The sequence below is a fragment of the Gordionus sp. m RMFG-2023 genome, chromosome 1, assembly GCF_954871325.1.
Source record: "Gordionus sp. m RMFG-2023 chromosome 1, tfGorSpeb1-WG-v2, whole genome shotgun sequence".
Lineage (NCBI taxonomy): Eukaryota > Metazoa > Nematomorpha > Gordioida > Chordodea > Parachordodidae > Gordionus > Gordionus sp. m RMFG-2023.
In genome coordinates, this window is record NC_088775.1 from 11,979,110 (window position 1) to 11,998,053 (window position 18,944).

The 18,944-nt window shown below is 27.2% G+C and overlaps 1 long non-coding RNA gene across 1 annotated transcript; it reads left to right on the forward strand.

Moving 5' to 3' along the window:
* The first annotated feature begins 11,752 nt into the window (after window positions 1-11,752).
* Window positions 11,753-12,245, forward strand: LOC135922416 (uncharacterized). The gene is made up of 3 exons (XR_010570884.1): window positions 11,753-11,973; window positions 12,018-12,101; window positions 12,144-12,245. It is a non-coding gene; the product is annotated as an uncharacterized LOC135922416 (long non-coding RNA).
* Window positions 12,246-18,944: the final 6,699 nt, after the last annotated feature.

Sequence of the window (18,944 nt, forward strand, 5' to 3'; positions counted from 1 at the left end):
AATTTATAATTTTATCAATATTTAATTGTTTAAATAAATTATTTTCCATTGATAAAATGGTTAAATTATTAAGAAATGGATCTTTCATGACACTACGAAGTCTTGTTTTAATTAGTTTAATTTTACTCATGACCCTTTCGGCAGTACATGATGTAGTAGGAATAGTTAATAAATATTTATATAATATTGTTAAATTTGGGAAAGCAGAAAAATTTATAAGCAGATGATAAGGTAAAATAAATGAATAGTTTCTCCAGTCTGAATCATTCATCTCAGAATTATTATCATCATCAGAAGAAGCTAAATAATGTATTAGTAAAAATATTTTAATTAAATAAATTTACAATTCTCAGAATCTGACAAATCTTCTTTAACCTCTAGGTCACGAGTAATAATTACGTCCCCCGTTTTAGCCATTTTATAAATATTTCTAGACATCAACATTTCCTCAAAAACTTGATTTGTATTTAATTGATAAAATTCACAGATATCCTTGATATCATCTTTAACAATTGCCTTTTCCGCCATTCCCTTTGGGGTAAAAAATGATGTTTGACTCAAAAATTTTATCGATTCATCGTTAAATCTTTCACTAAACTGCATAATAATTAAAACAAGTGCAGCATAAAACACACTGATTTTAAAGCTAAAATAAAATATTATATTTAATGATGAAAGTATATATATATCTCTCCTTTTGGATTGTAATGTTTGAAGTCTTGAACTTTCAAAATCAAAAGGTAAATTTCTCTTCTTCATAAAATCTTGGGCCTTTGAAAAGACATCCAAAAATTCAGTGTTATTATCTATTTTAGGATTATAAAATAATAAAAGATAATAATTTAAATTATACTTCTCATATTAATCAGGCAATCTTTTACCATTTGAATTTGATTTATTGCAAACCCTATATCCTTCGAAATGGTTTGCAATTTTGTACAAGACAAGCTTGTTATCAACAATATTTTATCCAAAACACATAGTGATAAAATAAAATAAAATTTTTCTATTCTATAGACTATAGCACTAGCCATAGTGGAAGTGGCAGGATCTTCAGAATCCTTTAAATTTCCCAAAGCTGCCCTCAAAGCATCATAAAGTAGGAAAAAAATTACAATCGCCTTATATGATGTTAGCCAGCTTCTATAAATATAAAATAAACATTATATATCGAAACAATTAAGATAATATTACCGAGTGGTGATGCGTAAAAATCTATGTGATTTTGTCAGTAAATCACTCTGACATGTTTTGAGTACTTCATATCTTTTAACACCATTAAAATATACGTAAATTTCGTCTAATATTCCCAAGACATTTCGCAGCTCTTTTACTGATTGGCATAATTGAACAACTATTAAATTTAATCGATGACAATAGCACCAAATAAAAGCTGCCTTTGGCGCCTCCGCTCTAATCAAAGCCTGCACTCCATTAATTCTTCCACTCATGTTTGAGGCGCCATCATAGCTTTGCCCCACTAGGAATTCGAGGGGTAGATTCATGGAGCCAAGCTTGGATATTATATTCTTTTTAATATCGAGGCCCGTTGTATTTCCCGTACAATAAATGTCTATCAGCCTTTCAACGGGCTTAGGTATCTCGCTATTTTCAACATATCTCACTATCAAAGCTATTGCTTCTGATTTCGATACATCATATGTGCCATCAACTATAATTGAATAGCACCTGTTGAATTCAATCTCCTTTTGAATTTTTTTTATAACCATATTTTTCATGGTTTCAATAAGAATATTTATGTTATTATATGATAACAGATTTGAATATAATTTAGATTTTAATCCCTTAATTTTTTTCTCACTTCTTCTTTCTTCATTATCTTGTATATACATTTTAAGAACAGGCTCAGAATCTGCAATAAGTTTAATAAGGCTCATCATATTGCCATCTTGTTGCTTGTTCCCCCAGAAGGCTTGATTGCGGGATAATCATTTATATTTTTTTTGGTTAATATTTTTGGGCATATTTTGACAATGATCTAAAAATTATAAATGATTATATATAAGATTTAATATTTAAATTTTTACTATTCCCTTTGATAAAATTTTAATTTTGCGCCAAATCTTGAAAGTGGAAAAATAATTTTATGATAAGAAATATCGGATAACAAACTAATTTGCTAAACATCGACCATAAAAATTTTTAAAATAATAAAATAAAAAAATTTTTTTAAAAAAATTTTAAAATAAAAAATTAAAAAAATTAAAAAAAAAAAAGTACCCCCATAGAAATTTATAGAAGCAGTTGCTTCGGACCCCTCCCCCCCGTTGTAGGGGTCACTGCACAAATATATTCTTTTTATGCTATCTACTAAATTATAAAATAAAAAGCTATCAACCGAGTTATCAATTCTTATTTAAAGATTGCCCTTTTGGAATTAAAAAAGAATTACTCTCAACGAAAATACTAAAATAATTTTTTAGAAATATTTACGTTATTTTAGCGGCAGGATTATTTTTTGATAATTTTAAAAAAATTATTCGGGAAATTTTTTCCGGTTTTTTTATCCGGGGATTAATTTTCCCCCATATTTAATTTAAAATCTAAAAAATGGCGAATTTATTTCCGGGGAATTATTTTCTATGGGAATTTTTTTCCTTGGAATTTTTTTCTTTGGAATTTTTTTCCAGGGGAATATTTTTCCGGGTAATTATTTTCCAAGGATTTTTTTTTCCTGGGAATTATTTTCCGGGGAATTATCTTCCAGGGGATATTTTTTCCTGGGATTTTTTTTCTGGGGAATTATTTTCCAGGGGATTTTATCCGGGGAATTATTTTCCTGGGGAATTTTTTTCCGGGGAATTATTTTCGGGGATTTTTTTCCGGTTTTTTTTCCGGGGAATTATTTTCCGCTTACCAAAATTAATGATTTATTGCTTGATTAGCCATAATTTAAATTGGCTTAATTTACAACACAATCTATAATTTAATAAATATATTATTAATTACCTTGTGTATAATAATTATATTTTTAAAATCTTTATTTACCATAATTTAATGCTATTTTAATTTTTTTTTATAAATGAATCTAAATCTTAAATAAATTTAAATTTTGAAAATTAAAAAGGTATTCTTCTTATTTTATAATTAATACAATTTTATATAAATTAGATTTCCAGATCTGTACAAAGATGATAATGTAATAGCTGCTATCGTTCATCCTAGTTTCAAGTTAAATTGGCCATACATTAATTTGACTGAATCTAAAGGGCAACTTGATAGGCTGATGGTAACGTTAAAAAATGACATGCTTAACCATGATACTAATACTATTATAGCAAGATCGAAACCGCGGCCTTCCATAGACGATTTTTTGGGAAAAAATAATAATAATAATATTATTGAACCTCTTGATGCTTTTTTTAAATCTAAAAATACTCATTTAAATATCATTGATGATTTTTTTCATATAAAAAGTGTGTTTATTAAATTTAATACTGCGTTGCCCTCAAGTGCTAGTGCTGAACGATTATTTAGTATGGCAAAGCTTATACTTTCTGATCGTCGAGTACAAAATGTTATTATATATATATATATGTAACAAATTATAGTCATGTTTTATACCAATATTTTATTTGTGGAAATAAAGTTATGTAAAAAATATTTAAAAAAAAATTAAAATAGCTAATAGCGCGCTATTTGAGAATGATAGCAGTAGCGAGAGCGCTATTTTTTTTATAAAATAGCGGTAGCGATAGCGCGCTACTTTTAAAAGTAGCGTTTAACAACACTGCTACGAAGTATATAGATGGAGAATTCGCTCAAAAAAATAATTCGTTTTTTATTCATTCAAAATAAAAAGTTAGGCGAAAACCAAAACCTTCAAAAATGTTTATTTGCTAACGGGTTCATAGCCAGGGGAGGGGGGAGGTAGGAATTTTTTTTGAAAGTATATAAAAGCAGGCGCGTTGCCAGGAGAGAGAGGAGGGGGATCACCCAGAAATAAATTGCAAATTATAAATTAATTTTGAAAAAATATATAAGGCTTTCATGAATTGTGTTTAGATTTTTATATTAAAAATTAATATTTTCCCTTGTGTATTAATATTTTATCCCGCGAAAATTTAAGGTATATTTTCCTCAGATCCAAAATGAGATACTTGAGTGCCCTTAGATAAATATCGGAATGGTTTGAAATATTTCATCTGAGACAAATACTTTATTGGGTTCAATAAGACAACAGATTTCTTTGCATTGGAATGTATAAATAAATTATTTAATCCCATAAATTTTATGAAATATTTTTCAAATGAATAAAATGAATTTGGCGGAAACTATGAGAATCGTTGATATTATTATATTGCAACTCAAAAACTAAGAAATTGACCATGAATTTCATGTAGTTTTTATGATAGTTGGGGAAAACACCAAGTTAGATATTGAGATTCGCAAACCTCGACTTGCACAAAGACAAGATGTTTCAATATAAATGAGGAATCAATTGGGAATTATTATAAAATAACATTTTTATTCCATTTTTGGACATATTCTTTACTCAAATTCATAAAAGATTTGTGGTTCACCAAATGGCGCTATCTAATTTACAAATTTTATTGTCTATAAATCTTCCAGAGGAAATATTAAATCTTGGTCTAAAAAAATTATAATTGGCTGAATTTTATTCAGGGGATATTTATGTGTCTGAAGTAGAGGTTTGCATTGGGCGGATTTTTAGTCCACCCGGTCTCGCCCGCTCATATTTCTGGCGGGCGTGGTCGGATTTTCTAAAATATTTTTAACATTTGGCGGGTGGCGGGCGGGTTAAATTAAATTGTAAAGTAATGAGCCGGCATGGGCGGGTAAATTTTTAATATTTTTCAGGCGAAATGAGCAGAACAGACTTCAATTTATTAAAAATAATAGTTTTATTTCTAATATTGTATGTTTAATTAAAAATATATTAAAATATACAAATAAAGAGTCAAACCAGTCATTAAAATAATTTTTAAGCATTAGGCGGGCGGGTTAAATAAAATTTATAGATAAATGAACAGTAGGGGGGGGGGGGGGGTAATATTTAAAAAAATATATATAAATGGGCGAGCGGACGGATTTAAAAGGTTTAAAACAACGAGTGAGAGGGCGACCTCTAATCTGAAGGGATTTCAGAATTTAAATCTTGGTTCAGAAGATTAATTACACTAGATAATTAGTTTTAAAATATAATTTGTAGTTTTTTTCCATATACATTAAAACTACTATATATTTTGAAGCAAAAATGAAAGAACTTTTTCGTTATTATAAAAAATAAAAATTTAGCTTAAAGTACCACATCAGAAATTAGGTTAATTAGCCTTAAATATTTATTGAAATTTAATCCCAAGTGCAAAATAAATTATTCAAAAATTGACGCAATCACATAGACGGTTAAATTTTCACTTATGAACCATATTCAACATTTTAAATAATGATATTTTAATCTAATATTTATTGTTATTTACTTATCTTTTTTTAAATTTAGCTATAAATATTTTTAAACAATATTATATTTTTTCTTAAATATTTTTTTTCAAATATTTATTTATGTGTCCTTAATTGTTATTATTTCACTATATATTACCCCCCCCCCCATACAGAATTTTTACCTACGCGCTTTGCTGAGTAATGGCAAAAACGACTTGTGGTTCAATTTCATCTGAATGCGGAGCCCCCAGTTTCTAATTAAACATATGAAAATTTTTGAATCTGAATAAATTTTAGATATATATCAGTGTTGTTAGAGTGGCGCGCTACTTTTTCAGTGGCGGTAGCTTTAGAGCGCTACTTTTTAAAAAAAATAGCGATATCGGTAAGTCTCTATTAATTTAGAAGGTAGAGATAGCGCGCTGCCTTCTCTGTAAGACGGTAGAGATATCGCTATTTAAAAGTGGCGTTTAACAATGTATATATTTAAGGAATGGGAAACAATGTTTTTACAACCGTTCCAGAATATTTCGAAAGGAAATATAATTAATTTAAATCTATTATATAAATAAATATAATATTTATGATAGCTCGTCACGGTTCACTTTTGCAATTGCATCGCATATCAATTTTTATTTTTAAAACATTTGACTAAGAATTGTAAATATAAATATTGTTTTTTTTTGGTTTCATCAAATTTAAAATAATTTTAACTATTCTTGCTATAAAATTAATGTTTATGAAATAAATGTCCTAAATTTCAAGGACAATATTCTGTTACCAGGTGAGTGTTGAAAGGTATTTTTCAATATTAATTTATAATTAACAACTGTTGAAATCAGAGTTTGAATTCTGGATAAATCTAGTAATCAGAACCGAAACCCCTCTTTAAAAAATTTATAGGAACCAGAATATAAAAAAATATTAAATTGTTTATTATACTATAAGTTGCAGTTATACAACATATTGGGATCCGATCCGTTGATTTTTTCCCAAATAAAAGTTCCTATTTTCCATATTTTTTACTATTAATGAAGCATGGCATCATTAATCTATTCACTCGAATTTTATCATACATTTTTATTTATTAACTTATAAAATATAAAATAATAAATTATTGTCTTTCTAAACTCATATTTTTTAGCGTGGTAAATTGTATTATAAATATAATTAGACGTGATTACATGTTTCAAGGATTCGATTTTAACCCAAAACTATATAAAATTGATGATTTAGGTTTGGTCTGATTAGAAGGTTAAAATATTAGTAGCTAAGAGTACCTTCCTTAAAGCATTTAAATCATTTATAGCGTGGTCAATTTTGCTTAATTCGTAGTTTGCGGGCTTCCCAAAGGTATCATCAACATTTATCGAATTAGATGACCGAAGAGTTGGGGAATGATTTGTGGATACTTCGTTGAATTTAGAAATATATTGATAAGCGTTTTTATAAGGCGAAGATAACATGGCGCTCCATTTTTTGGTAATATTTTTGGCCCCTAAATTCGGTAAATAATTTTTTAATGTTGAAAAAATGTTCATGGTTACGGGGATTGACGGGTTTGAAATATGTGTAGTATAAGCTACATATTTGTAAGGTACGATAAAGGGGGTCACGGAAGAATATGAAAAAATAGTAGCAATCGGCTTTGGAATTTTTGCCAAATTACTTTCATTAAATTGATTGCCATATTCATCTTTTTCCACTACCTTGGTCTTCAACTCATCATCATTTTCCTGGCAATCCAAGGGATCTATAAGAAAAAGAATCCCAGGAAATTTTTTTAACGAATTGAGATGACTAAAAGTAGTTACTTCTGTATCAATTATAGGTTCGTCTAATATTTTCCATATGCTACTATCCTTAGGCGATGTTTTCGTATCATTAAAATTCAAAACCAGCCGTTGAGCTATTGGTACCATCCTGAATAGATCCTTATTCAATTTTGAAAATACATCGTTATTTTTTATTGGTATCAACTCATCCTGTAATATTGTATCGGATTTTAGAATGATTTTTTTCTTACAACGCCGCCTTCTGATAACAATAGTGTGGTTTCCCAAATTTAATGGTTTTGACTGTTTATCTTCCATGTCCATATTTTGAAATGTGTCTCGATTAGTCTGTTGTACCTGTTCAAATTGTTTCCAGGATATTGAAATCGGGTTATCTGTAAAAATTAGATTTTTATTAGGTATTAAAACAATTATATACTTTCACCTAATGAGGGTGTCGAACCTTTGAATGGCTTTTAATAAAAAAAATATAATTTCTGTATATTTATATCGATTACCTTTACTGAAGAATTTGAATTATTTGAACCTGCGTCAAACCATAATGGAAAATGTGTTGTTCTATCTATCATTAATTCGGCCATATATAACAAAAATATATTAAGATAAAACATAATATGGATGCGCCCTCATATATCGCATTTGAACCATATTTATTCTAACATTGAACTATGCTATATTTCCCGATAATAAAATAAATAATCATTTTCAAATTTCAATGTTATATTTAAAAATAAGATGTTCTAAAAATCAGAGATATTTATTTTTATCATTTAACTTTCACATAATTTTTTTTTTATTTTTCAAATATTTTAATGAAGCATAAACTCATGATACTTGGGAAATTTAATTATTTTAAAAATCATCAGTGATCTGATAAAGGCATTAAGCTTAGTTATTATAAAAATTTATGCGATAAAATCTTTTGTTTTGACCAGATTAATAATCGATGGTATTTAATTCAAAATTGTGTCTAGAATATGGAATAATAATGGCCATTTATCTATTGCTTTCGCTCATATCTCGTAACTACCTCGTAGTAGGCTATCATACACTTTTTGATGAGTGGCTTTTTAGAGAAGTGACAGTTAGCTATTTAATTTACAATTACGGCTCATATTAAAAAAACTATTTTAAATGGTACCTAGTTTCTGAAATATTTAATAAGAATATGGCGCGAGTTTTTTTTCAAATGAATATGGTTTCATTTGTAGTAAATACATTATGTTTAAGCGGTGGGTTATTTGATGCAGTTATTTACAAAATAAGGTAATAAATATGTATAATTTATAAATATGGAATGAATAACGCTATGATAAAATATAAAAAACATAGTGCGACGTATATTTTAAAAATTAACTCCATGAAAAATCAACTATGATTACGATAGCGTTAAATAAATCAGGGTTTGAACATAAATACAATATAAATGAGGTAGGTCTAAGGCTATAAAACATTATTTTATATCCGGCAGATAATTTTTATTTTAATTTCGGACAGGCTTCTCGGGATATATGTTCAAAAAATTTGTTTGGGGTTTGGGCCTGACAATTTTTAAAAAAATAATTTCGGACCGTACTGGAGTTTAAAAATTAGTTCCAATGGAGATGACTAATTTGGGATGCTCAACCTAAAGTATTAAAAACTTAGTAGGAAAATTAAATGTATTTTTATATTCTAATAAATTAAGATATATAATACATTTTCTTTATTTTTTAAATTAATAAAAGTAAATTCATAAAAATTTAATTAGGGTAGGGCTCGCGAATATTTGTATTTAAAATATTTAATATAATGAATAGTTTGTAAAAATAACATTTAAATTGAATCATTATTTTTATTGAACATTAAACACGATATAAATTTAAAATTAATATTTGTTAATGACACATATAAAAATTAAATTAAAAACCTTAAAGTTAAAAATTATAATTAAATATGGATTTAGCAATTATGTTTCCGAAAATGAACTATAAATATATGTAAAAATTTCGATTTGTATTTTTTGTCTAAAATATAAAAATATCTTCGTTTCTTTGGTGAAATATCTAATTTTACCAGCCAACACTTTTAAAAATTAAATTTTATAGGCGAAAAAGTGCCATTAGTGGATGTAATTATTGGAATGAAAATTAAATTTTTGAGATCCTTACTTTTTAAGCCTGGGCAAGCGAATTGATGTTAGTATTACTTTAATATAACAGAAATTAACGCGATTATTTATTCGAAGATTTAATTATTCTTAGATCCGCCTATACCCATAGCATACAAATCTTTAATTATGTAATCCAGCTAAGGTTTCTTCGCTCTTTTAAAAATTAATCTTTAAATTTTACCTACTTTTAAGATTATTAAGTTTTTTTTATATTTTTTAAAAATATCTCATAGTTATATTTGGAATTAATAGTGAGGTCATTCATGTAATTTATTAAAATTGTCTTTTTACACCATCTTTATTAAGGTCAATAATATCATCATTCCATTATTAGTAGAATTGTTACGAATTCGATATTTATAATTCTTTTATTTCTCCTAAATGTCTTCTATTATTCAAATTTTTCATTCTTCTCTTATCGGTTGGATTTCCTTACTGAGCAATTTGTTAATTACATCCTCTTTTATGTCACTTGTGGCAACTAAATAATTTATTAATGCATTCCAATGTAAAAAACGTCGTATCGGATCATAATGTATTTTCTTCATATAAAATATATGATTCAGGCCATTCTATTAATTCTTTAAGGGGCATTCTAAATAATCTTTTCTAGTTCCAAAAATGCAGTAACCGCTTGATGTCGAACTCCATCTCATTGTGCATAAGTTTTAAATATTCTTTCTACCTATATCACAGGAAGGTTCAGAAATCTAAATATTTTATATACTCTGGAAAGGTTACTTAATCGTCAATGGTTTATTTCTTAAAGATTTGGCGATGGGGAGGGGTGCTACATTTTTTAAGTATATTATATCAAAAAAATATTTTTTTATATTACGTATATGAATAAATTCTTTATTTATATTTTAAAACAGTATCACATTTAATACCACCAATATCCTTACAAATTTCAAAAAATAATATCTAAATATGAATTTAAAATATTCATCTTTCATTTCTTCTTTCTTTGGGCTATGTTTTGTTTTGAAAAAATTTCTTTAGCCTCGCGTTAATCCATTTTTCATATTTTGATATATGGATCTGGAATCCAATCCCATATCGAAGGTACATTGATACTATGGAAGATTAAATTTCAAATTATTTACACTATAATTTGCTTTATTTTCTACAGATCAAATTCATAAGGTAAAAGCCATACTCAAACTATGCAATATTTCTTCGAAGTAAATTTGAATCTTTGGCAGATTATTTTTATTTGCATCGACGAATCGTGAATATAGTTCTTTGACCAATTTTTTGTTTGAATAAAGTATGTAATAGAAAGAATTCCAGAAATAAAAAAAGTATCATAATTTATTTAAGATATTTTACGCTTCCATTAAACGGGACTGTATACTGATTTTTAAAGTAATTATATATTGGTCTAATCTTGTTTTAATGGTGGTATATATTTTTTTAAGGTTAAAATTTTATTTAATTGTGTAGACCAATATATAAAAATTATTTACAAAAATGTATCAAAAAGTATAGGAGAATATTTAAAAAAAGAAGAATTAACTGTAATATAAAAAGGGTGGGGGTGGGGGGATTAAAAATATATATCTCAAATAATGTCTGGCATGAACAGAGAATGGAAATACACTGGCATATTATTGCAGATTTGGATTTATATTAAATAAATAAATGTTTATTATAAAGAGAGGTTAATCAATTGCATTATTATTTGTATGCAATATATAGATTTGGTCAATGCTTAGAAGTCTATTATAAAAGTATTAAATAATTCACAAAACTATATTTTGCCTTATTTCATCAAAAAAATTAATTGATAGCCTCCTCACCCAATAAAACCGCACGCCTCTAACTTACACCTCTTAAATGCCTATTTACTGTTACTACCCCCATTAACAATGTTAGAAAACTGTTCCCCTCCCACACACGTAGACGCTGCACTCTGCTATTTGGAAGCCGGTTGATGTCACTTTTTTTTCTATTATTCTTGAATGGGTTTATCCGTCAGATATGTTTTCTTGGTATTCTATATCAAAAGCTTTCTCTCATAGGCGTAGCCAGGATTTTCCTTAGGGGGGGGGGAATTAGAAATTATTGTGGGCTTCACCCCCAGACCCCCTTTGGCTGGCCTCCGGCCGGGTTACCTTAGTCTATATATAGTCATAAAATATTTTTACAAGTTTTAATAAAAAAAAATAAGCCTGGAACAAATATCAAATATATTTGATTTCCGTGCCTATGATCGTATGGACACTTCATCGTAAAGTTTCGTCCAATTCTGTGATTGGTTCATTAAAGTGCGGGAAAAGTAATAGTTTAAAAATATTTTTATATATAATCAAAATTCTTCTTGAGAAAAGAATTAATCCCAATATAATTCAATGTTAACAATCTAGATATAATCAATTTGGTAATGTAATTTTAGAAAACAAAATTACTAATAAAAAATCCAAAAGAGGACATGATATTCTATGTTTTAATGATTTGGAATATACATTGCATAGAGTAATTAATTCCAAATCATATTACCGATGTAGAAGAAGAAGTTGTTCTGGACGGGGTATTTTTCAATCAGTAAGTTCACAGAAACTCAGGATCATACCTTAGAACAATGTAAATCCCCTATTGGTAAGTTTTTTTATAGATAATTCACTATAACACCTATTATTTAGTCAATAACCTTCTACTTATGTCTGATAGTCAACCAATAACTCAATTCCAATTATCTCAACAAATTATACAACCTTCATTATCAAGTTTCATAAAATATTAGATTTTTAAAATCAATATAGTTTTAGACTATCAGCTTACTCAATCTCAAATTCTAGCAATGCCCAACATGCAGTCTGCTAATACCATATCAAGTTTCACAAAATAAAATTTTTATAATCAATTTTTTTTAGCCAATATGTTTACTCAGTCTCAGTTCTTTGTTACAAACTCTCAACCAGTATCATCAATTATTATCTTTTTATTTTCATTACTTTTAGTTAATATATTTGCTCAATCTCAACCCCTAGTAACACCTAACATGCAACCTCTTAATGCCATATCAAGTTTAACAAGTTATCAAATTTTATAATCATTTAATTATTAGGCATTATATTACCTCATAGGAATGACTCTAAAAAAAACAAATTCCAAATATATCCTAAAAGAAAAAAATTTGGAAAAGCTGACTACACAATATAATAATCATATTATTAATAAATTGGAGTTTGCTGATAAATCATCAGCTTATATTAAATTAGTATACAATTCAAATGTATTTGATAATATTTAATTTATATTTGTTTTATACATGTTGAATTATTTATATTTATTTTAATCATGTTTCTTTGTTTTATACATTTTAAATAATAAATATTTGTCTTATACATTATAAATAATAAATATTTGTCTTATACATTATAAATAATAAATATTTGTCTTATACATGCTAAATAAATATTAGTTGTTTATATTTTTGTATTCGATTTATACATTTGAAATAATTAACATATGTCATATACATTATAAATTTGAATAATAAAATAAGCTTCTTAATTTGCTGTAAAAATTGTATCCTAGGTTGTTCTTTTGATATTGTGTAAGAGCTAAGATAAATTTTTACCATTTGAAACCTGCTAAATATTCTATATTTGAATAATAATATATATTAAATTTTACCATTTTAAACCTATTAATCTTCTTAATTTGCTGTAGAAATTATATCCTAGGTTTTTCTTTTGATATTGTGTAAGAGCTAAGATAAAAAGATAAATTTTTGCCATTTGAAACCTGCTAAATATTCTATATTTGAATAATAATATATATTAAATTTTACCATTTTAAACCTATTAATCTTCTTAATTTGCTGTAGAAATTATATCCTAGGTTGTTCTTTTGATATTGTGTAAGAGCTAAGATAAAAAGATAAATTTTTGCCATTTGAAACCTGCTAAATATTCTATATTTGAATAATAATATATATTAAATTTTACCATTTTAAACCTATTAATCTTCTTAATTTGCTGTAGAAATTATATCCTAGGTTTTTCTTTTGATATTGTGTAAGAGCTAAGATAAATTTTTACCATTTGAAACCTGCTAAATATTCTATATTTGAATAATAATATATATTAAATTTTATTATTTTAAACCTATTAATCTTCTTAATTTGCTGTAAAAATTATATCCTAGGTTTTTCTTTTGATATTGTGTAAGAGCTAAGATAAATTTTTACCATTTGAAACCTGCTAAATATTCTATATTTGAATAATATATATTAAATTTTACCATTCCAAAAGAATTATTAACATTTAACGTAAGATTATGGTAAAAATTTAATTTTTACCATTTCAAACCTATTAATCTCCATTTTGAACGAATTGGACGAGTTGGACGAAAAATACGATGAAATGTCTTAAGATCAAAGGCACCCCTACCATGCTTACTACCAAGTGAATGTATGGAAATATTTTAAATACCAATCTAATTTGCTAAATGCCGACCAAAATTTATTAAAATGTAATAAGACCCTTATTATTTAATATATTAATACGGAATCACGTGGTCGAGTCCGGCCTTTTATATATCATCCCCCCAAGGATGGAACCACTAGAATAAGAAAAAAAACATGATCATTCCTGAGATTCGAACCATGGAGCATAGGATAAGTAAGCCAAGCTCTTGCCTACTAGGCCATAAAGGCTTTCCAAAAATCACGATTTTTCAAATATATATTATAAATATATTTGGTAATTATAAATATATTTGGTAGTGCCTATCTAAAAATGTAAAAAATTTTAATTTGATAGATGGTACCTTAAGGTACCAAGCATCATTAACCTAATTAATTCGAAACAATTATAAGAAATTTATTTATAAAAAGTAAGTATACATATAGTTGATATTCCTCTATTATATAGAATTAGTTACAAAATACTAGGTAAAATTGCACTTTTACAGACATATTTGACAGTTAGAGAATATATTACATTACAGTTAATAATTTAACAAATTTTACTAATCAATGTTCTTGATAATAAATATAGCAAATTTGCATTCAATTATTTAACGCCATCTATTTATTTTAAGTAAATTTAATAATAAAATTAAATCTTCATATTATTTATCCCACAATGTCTTTAAAAGATATTTTCTGATGTCCTTATCAATATTTTATTGTTTTCTGTAAAATATATAATTCGCTATATTGGTAAAAATTACTTGATTGCCATATGATAATTTTAGTAATTTTATGAATCTATTATTAATAATTATAATACATTTCACTTTTGTCTTAAGACTTATCTTTGGCTTATATTCCATTTATTAAAAAACATTTTTGGTTCATTTTATATATTTATATACTTTTCCAAAAATGTATAAATTATGATGAATGGTTTTATAAAAAAATATCAACTTTTACATTCTTTCTTTTAAATTATTGTTTAAGATATATGCATATATTTTTAAGCGTCAGGAGTGGGGGGGGGGGAGGGGGACTAATTTTTTATTAGCTAAAAATGATATTCACAGTGATAAAAATCTGAAAGGGGGGGTTTCCTTGACCCCCCCTCCCCCCGGCTACGCCTATGCTTTCTCTAGATCGAGAAGGACAATTTGGAGCTTTTTCTTTTTCTTCTGTATTTTTAACTTATTTCTCTAATTGCTTGGATTACCTCAATTTTGATCTTGCAGGCATGTGGTCAAACTGAGGCTGCCTTATTTCGGCTATGTCTCTGAATATTCTTCCTATTATTTTTTTGTAGAGTTTTAGACAGTATGCCATTAGTTTTATGCCCTAGTTAATTTGAAAATTATATGGGTCTTAACTCTTAACTCAGATTATAAAATAAATATTTAAATAAATAAATTGTATTTTTGGAAAAAATATAGCAAAGCCAAAAGCCTACAGCGGACCTATATATCTCCAATTAAGTTTATGAGAGAAAACTCATCCTAATATAGCCCCTAGTAACTGGATATTACAATGGGTAAGAAATTTTTAACTTCAGATAGAGATAGAGGTCTGGGAATCAAACAAAAGTAAACATTGTTTTATAGTATATCTAAGTATATCTTATGATCTAATCTAAAGTGATATAGTAACTATATCATTAAATTTAGGTTATCAATATTGATACAACGATGAGTTTTGTTGATTAGTCTTAATTGAATATTATTTATTTTTAAAATATATTAACGTTATATCATTTGAATATCTTATATTATTTAAGTTGATTGTTTAATATTTTTCAATTAACTTTTATATATATATACTGATATTTTTTTAGTTCTTTTAGCCATAGAATAATAATAAAATATTTTAAAAAATAATTAATTTGAATAGCTTTTTTCATGGTGCCCCGGTTACGGTGGTACGTTTTTTCGTTTTTCTTTTTTTACAAAAAAAAAAAGTATATAATAAAAGTATAAAAAATTAAAATATATCCTTATTTATCCGTCTTTTTTTTCGATTTCTTTTGTAAAAATAAAAAGTAAAGGAATTACTTATCAAATTCGTCGTTCGATATTGGAGATGATAAAAGGACAAGTAAAATTTTTTGACTTTTCTTTTCGATAGTCAAAATTTTATCCAAATTTACAAATTTATAAAAGGTAAAAAAAAAAAAATAATAAAATAAAATATATATATATATATATAAAAACAAGAGTAATATGATAAAAAAAATAGTTTTTCATCAAAATCTTTCAATTTTTACGTTAGGATGTTTTGTTTCAAAGCTTTTAACATACCGCACTGCATAATTATTGATAAGATGTTGAGGGAAATGGGAGGATGCAGTAGATTCTCTTATGTCCGAAATAACAGGACGAATGAAATTCACTTTTACTTTAAAACCCTCCTAGAGATGATTAATACTTATATGTCTCTTAATGGAAAGCCTTACGTTTTTGATGAAAATAAATTCATTTTTATATTTTGTGCAATTACGGAATATTAGAAATTAAATGTTAAATCTTAAATATCTTTGCAAACATTATACGCTTTATATATTTGATATACTACATTTATAGGGTATAGAAAATTTTCCCTATGTTACGTTATTAAATAAAAATTTACGCGATGCTTAACAGACAGTCTATAGAATATTAATAAAAATTTTTTAATTTTCTTTCATAACTTAAAGTAGTATGAAATTCTTTGTGACGAGTCAAGTCTAGATATTTATAGATAATTCAAATTAAAACTTAGTGGACTAAATCCTCTTTATAAATTAGAATTAAATTTTTCACAGACAAATTATATTGAAACTTAGTGGACTAAATCCTCTTTACGAATTTGAATTAAAATTTTTATAGACAAACTATATTGAAACTTAATGGACCACATTCTCTTGATTAAAATTAAAATTTTGTATACAACTCAAATTTGAATTTAATGGACTACATGCATATTTTGCTTTTACGATTTTAAATATTGAAAGTTTACCTTATTTAAATAAAATTTTATCATGGACGAAAAATTAACTCTTACGCAGACTCAATATGTTCCTAAATTTTCCGTGTTATCAGGGAAATTGTCGGAAACTTACATTAACTTAATTGAAACTTATTTTGAAGGACATATTGGGTCAGACTCATCTAAAGTTAGGACACTACTATGTAGCTTACCAATTGAGATTGTAGACCAAGTTACGTCGATATGTTCTAAAGCACAGTTAAAAGGCTTTAATATTGTTTTTGGTAAATTGAAACTAATAATTCCAAGTGAGGACATGAATGTAAATATAAAGAACTTTAACTTAGCGGTACAAGGTGCCGAGGAGTCCTTCCATACTTTTTATTTTAGGATTTCTAGACTTCACAAAAAATGCGATTTTGATAATGATACGAGAATGATTGAGAAATTAATAACTTGTTCTTTAAATGATAATTTCAGAAGGAAGTTAAATAAACATAAGCACGAAGGCTTAGATAAGATGATGAAATTAGGAGTTGAGTTAGATGGCAGTAATATCAAGCCGGAGATTAGCGATACAAATTATATAGATAAAAACGAAAATTTTATAGATTTAAAAAATGATTCTAAAACTTTTAATAGTAAGGGAAATCATAATTATTTTAAGCCAAGTGATATAAATAACAGAAACTATCAGAACAGTAATTTCCGAAACAACGAGGGTCACTCTAGAAATTTTAGTAATAATCAATCTTCAAACAACGCCAATTCAAACAATTTTGGTAGAAACAACGCTCGGCAAGATTATAACTACAATTCAAACAATTTTGGTAGAAACAACGCTCGGCAAGATCATAACTACAATTCAAACAATTTTGGTAGGAACAATACTCGGCAAGATTATAATAACAATTCAAACAATTATGGTAGAGGTATTTGGCAAAACAATAATTATAATGGGAGAAACAATTCCTGGTCTTACAACAATCAAAGAAATCAGAGTCAATATAATAATCGATATGGGTATCAATATCAATCATACGATGACAACAATAATGGAGAAAATAATACGTGGAAAAACTATAATCAAAACATTAATCAAAGAAAACAATTACAATATAATGACAAGAATCAGAGTAAGGTAAATTGTAACATGAATATTGGAGATTGTGGAAAATAAAAATGATGTTACACAAAATAATAATGATAGTGATTTTAATATCAACAATTTAACAGAGCTGCATTCATGGCTTCCTTAAAAATAAACGATGTTACCGTTACAATGCAAGTCGATACTGGATCTAAATTCACAATTATACCTCATGATATGGCTAAACAAATAGGTATTAAAGATCTTAAAAAGTTCATTCTACAACTCACAGCTTATGATGGAAACTTAATCAAAATTATTGGCGTCACTCAAGTTAAAGTAACCTACGAAGGTATCACCAAACACTTGCAAGCCGTGGTCGTTAAATCTAATAAATGCGTTATTGGGACGTATGTGGATTAATGCCTTTAGTAATATTTTTAACAAATTTATAGCAAACATTGATACCAACTATGAAGATAAAATAAAGAAATTAATAAAAGATTGCGAATCTAAACTGACTAAAAAACCGATCAACAAAGGTAATGTCAAGATATATCTACGTAATGACGCCAAACCGAAAATCATACCACCTAGACGGTTACCTTATTCAAAAATAGACGCTGTTACTAGAGAACTTACGAGATGGATAGGTGATGGAGTCATTGAGCCGGTAACAGATGTCCGATGGGCAAGTCCGATAACCGCTGTCTACAAGGATAATGGGAGCGTTAGGGTTTGGGCCGACTTCAAAGACACTGTCAACCCAGCCCATGAGTCCTTCAGATACCCACTTCCATGAATAAATGATCTTATCGCTAAGCTCAAGGAAGGGAAGAAGTTCACCAAGATAGATTTCAAGGATGCGTTCCTACAAATTCCCATCGACGAAACCTGCAGAGACATATTAACTATATCTACACACAGGGGGTACTACCGGTTTACCAGACTTCCTTTTGGGTTAAAGACTTCATCTGCGATTTTTCAACAAATTATGGATCAAATTTTCGGTGACATGAAAGATGTCGTATTTTATATTGATGATCTACTAATAACGGGAAGTAGTGACGAAGTTCATTTCAACAACATAAAGAAGGT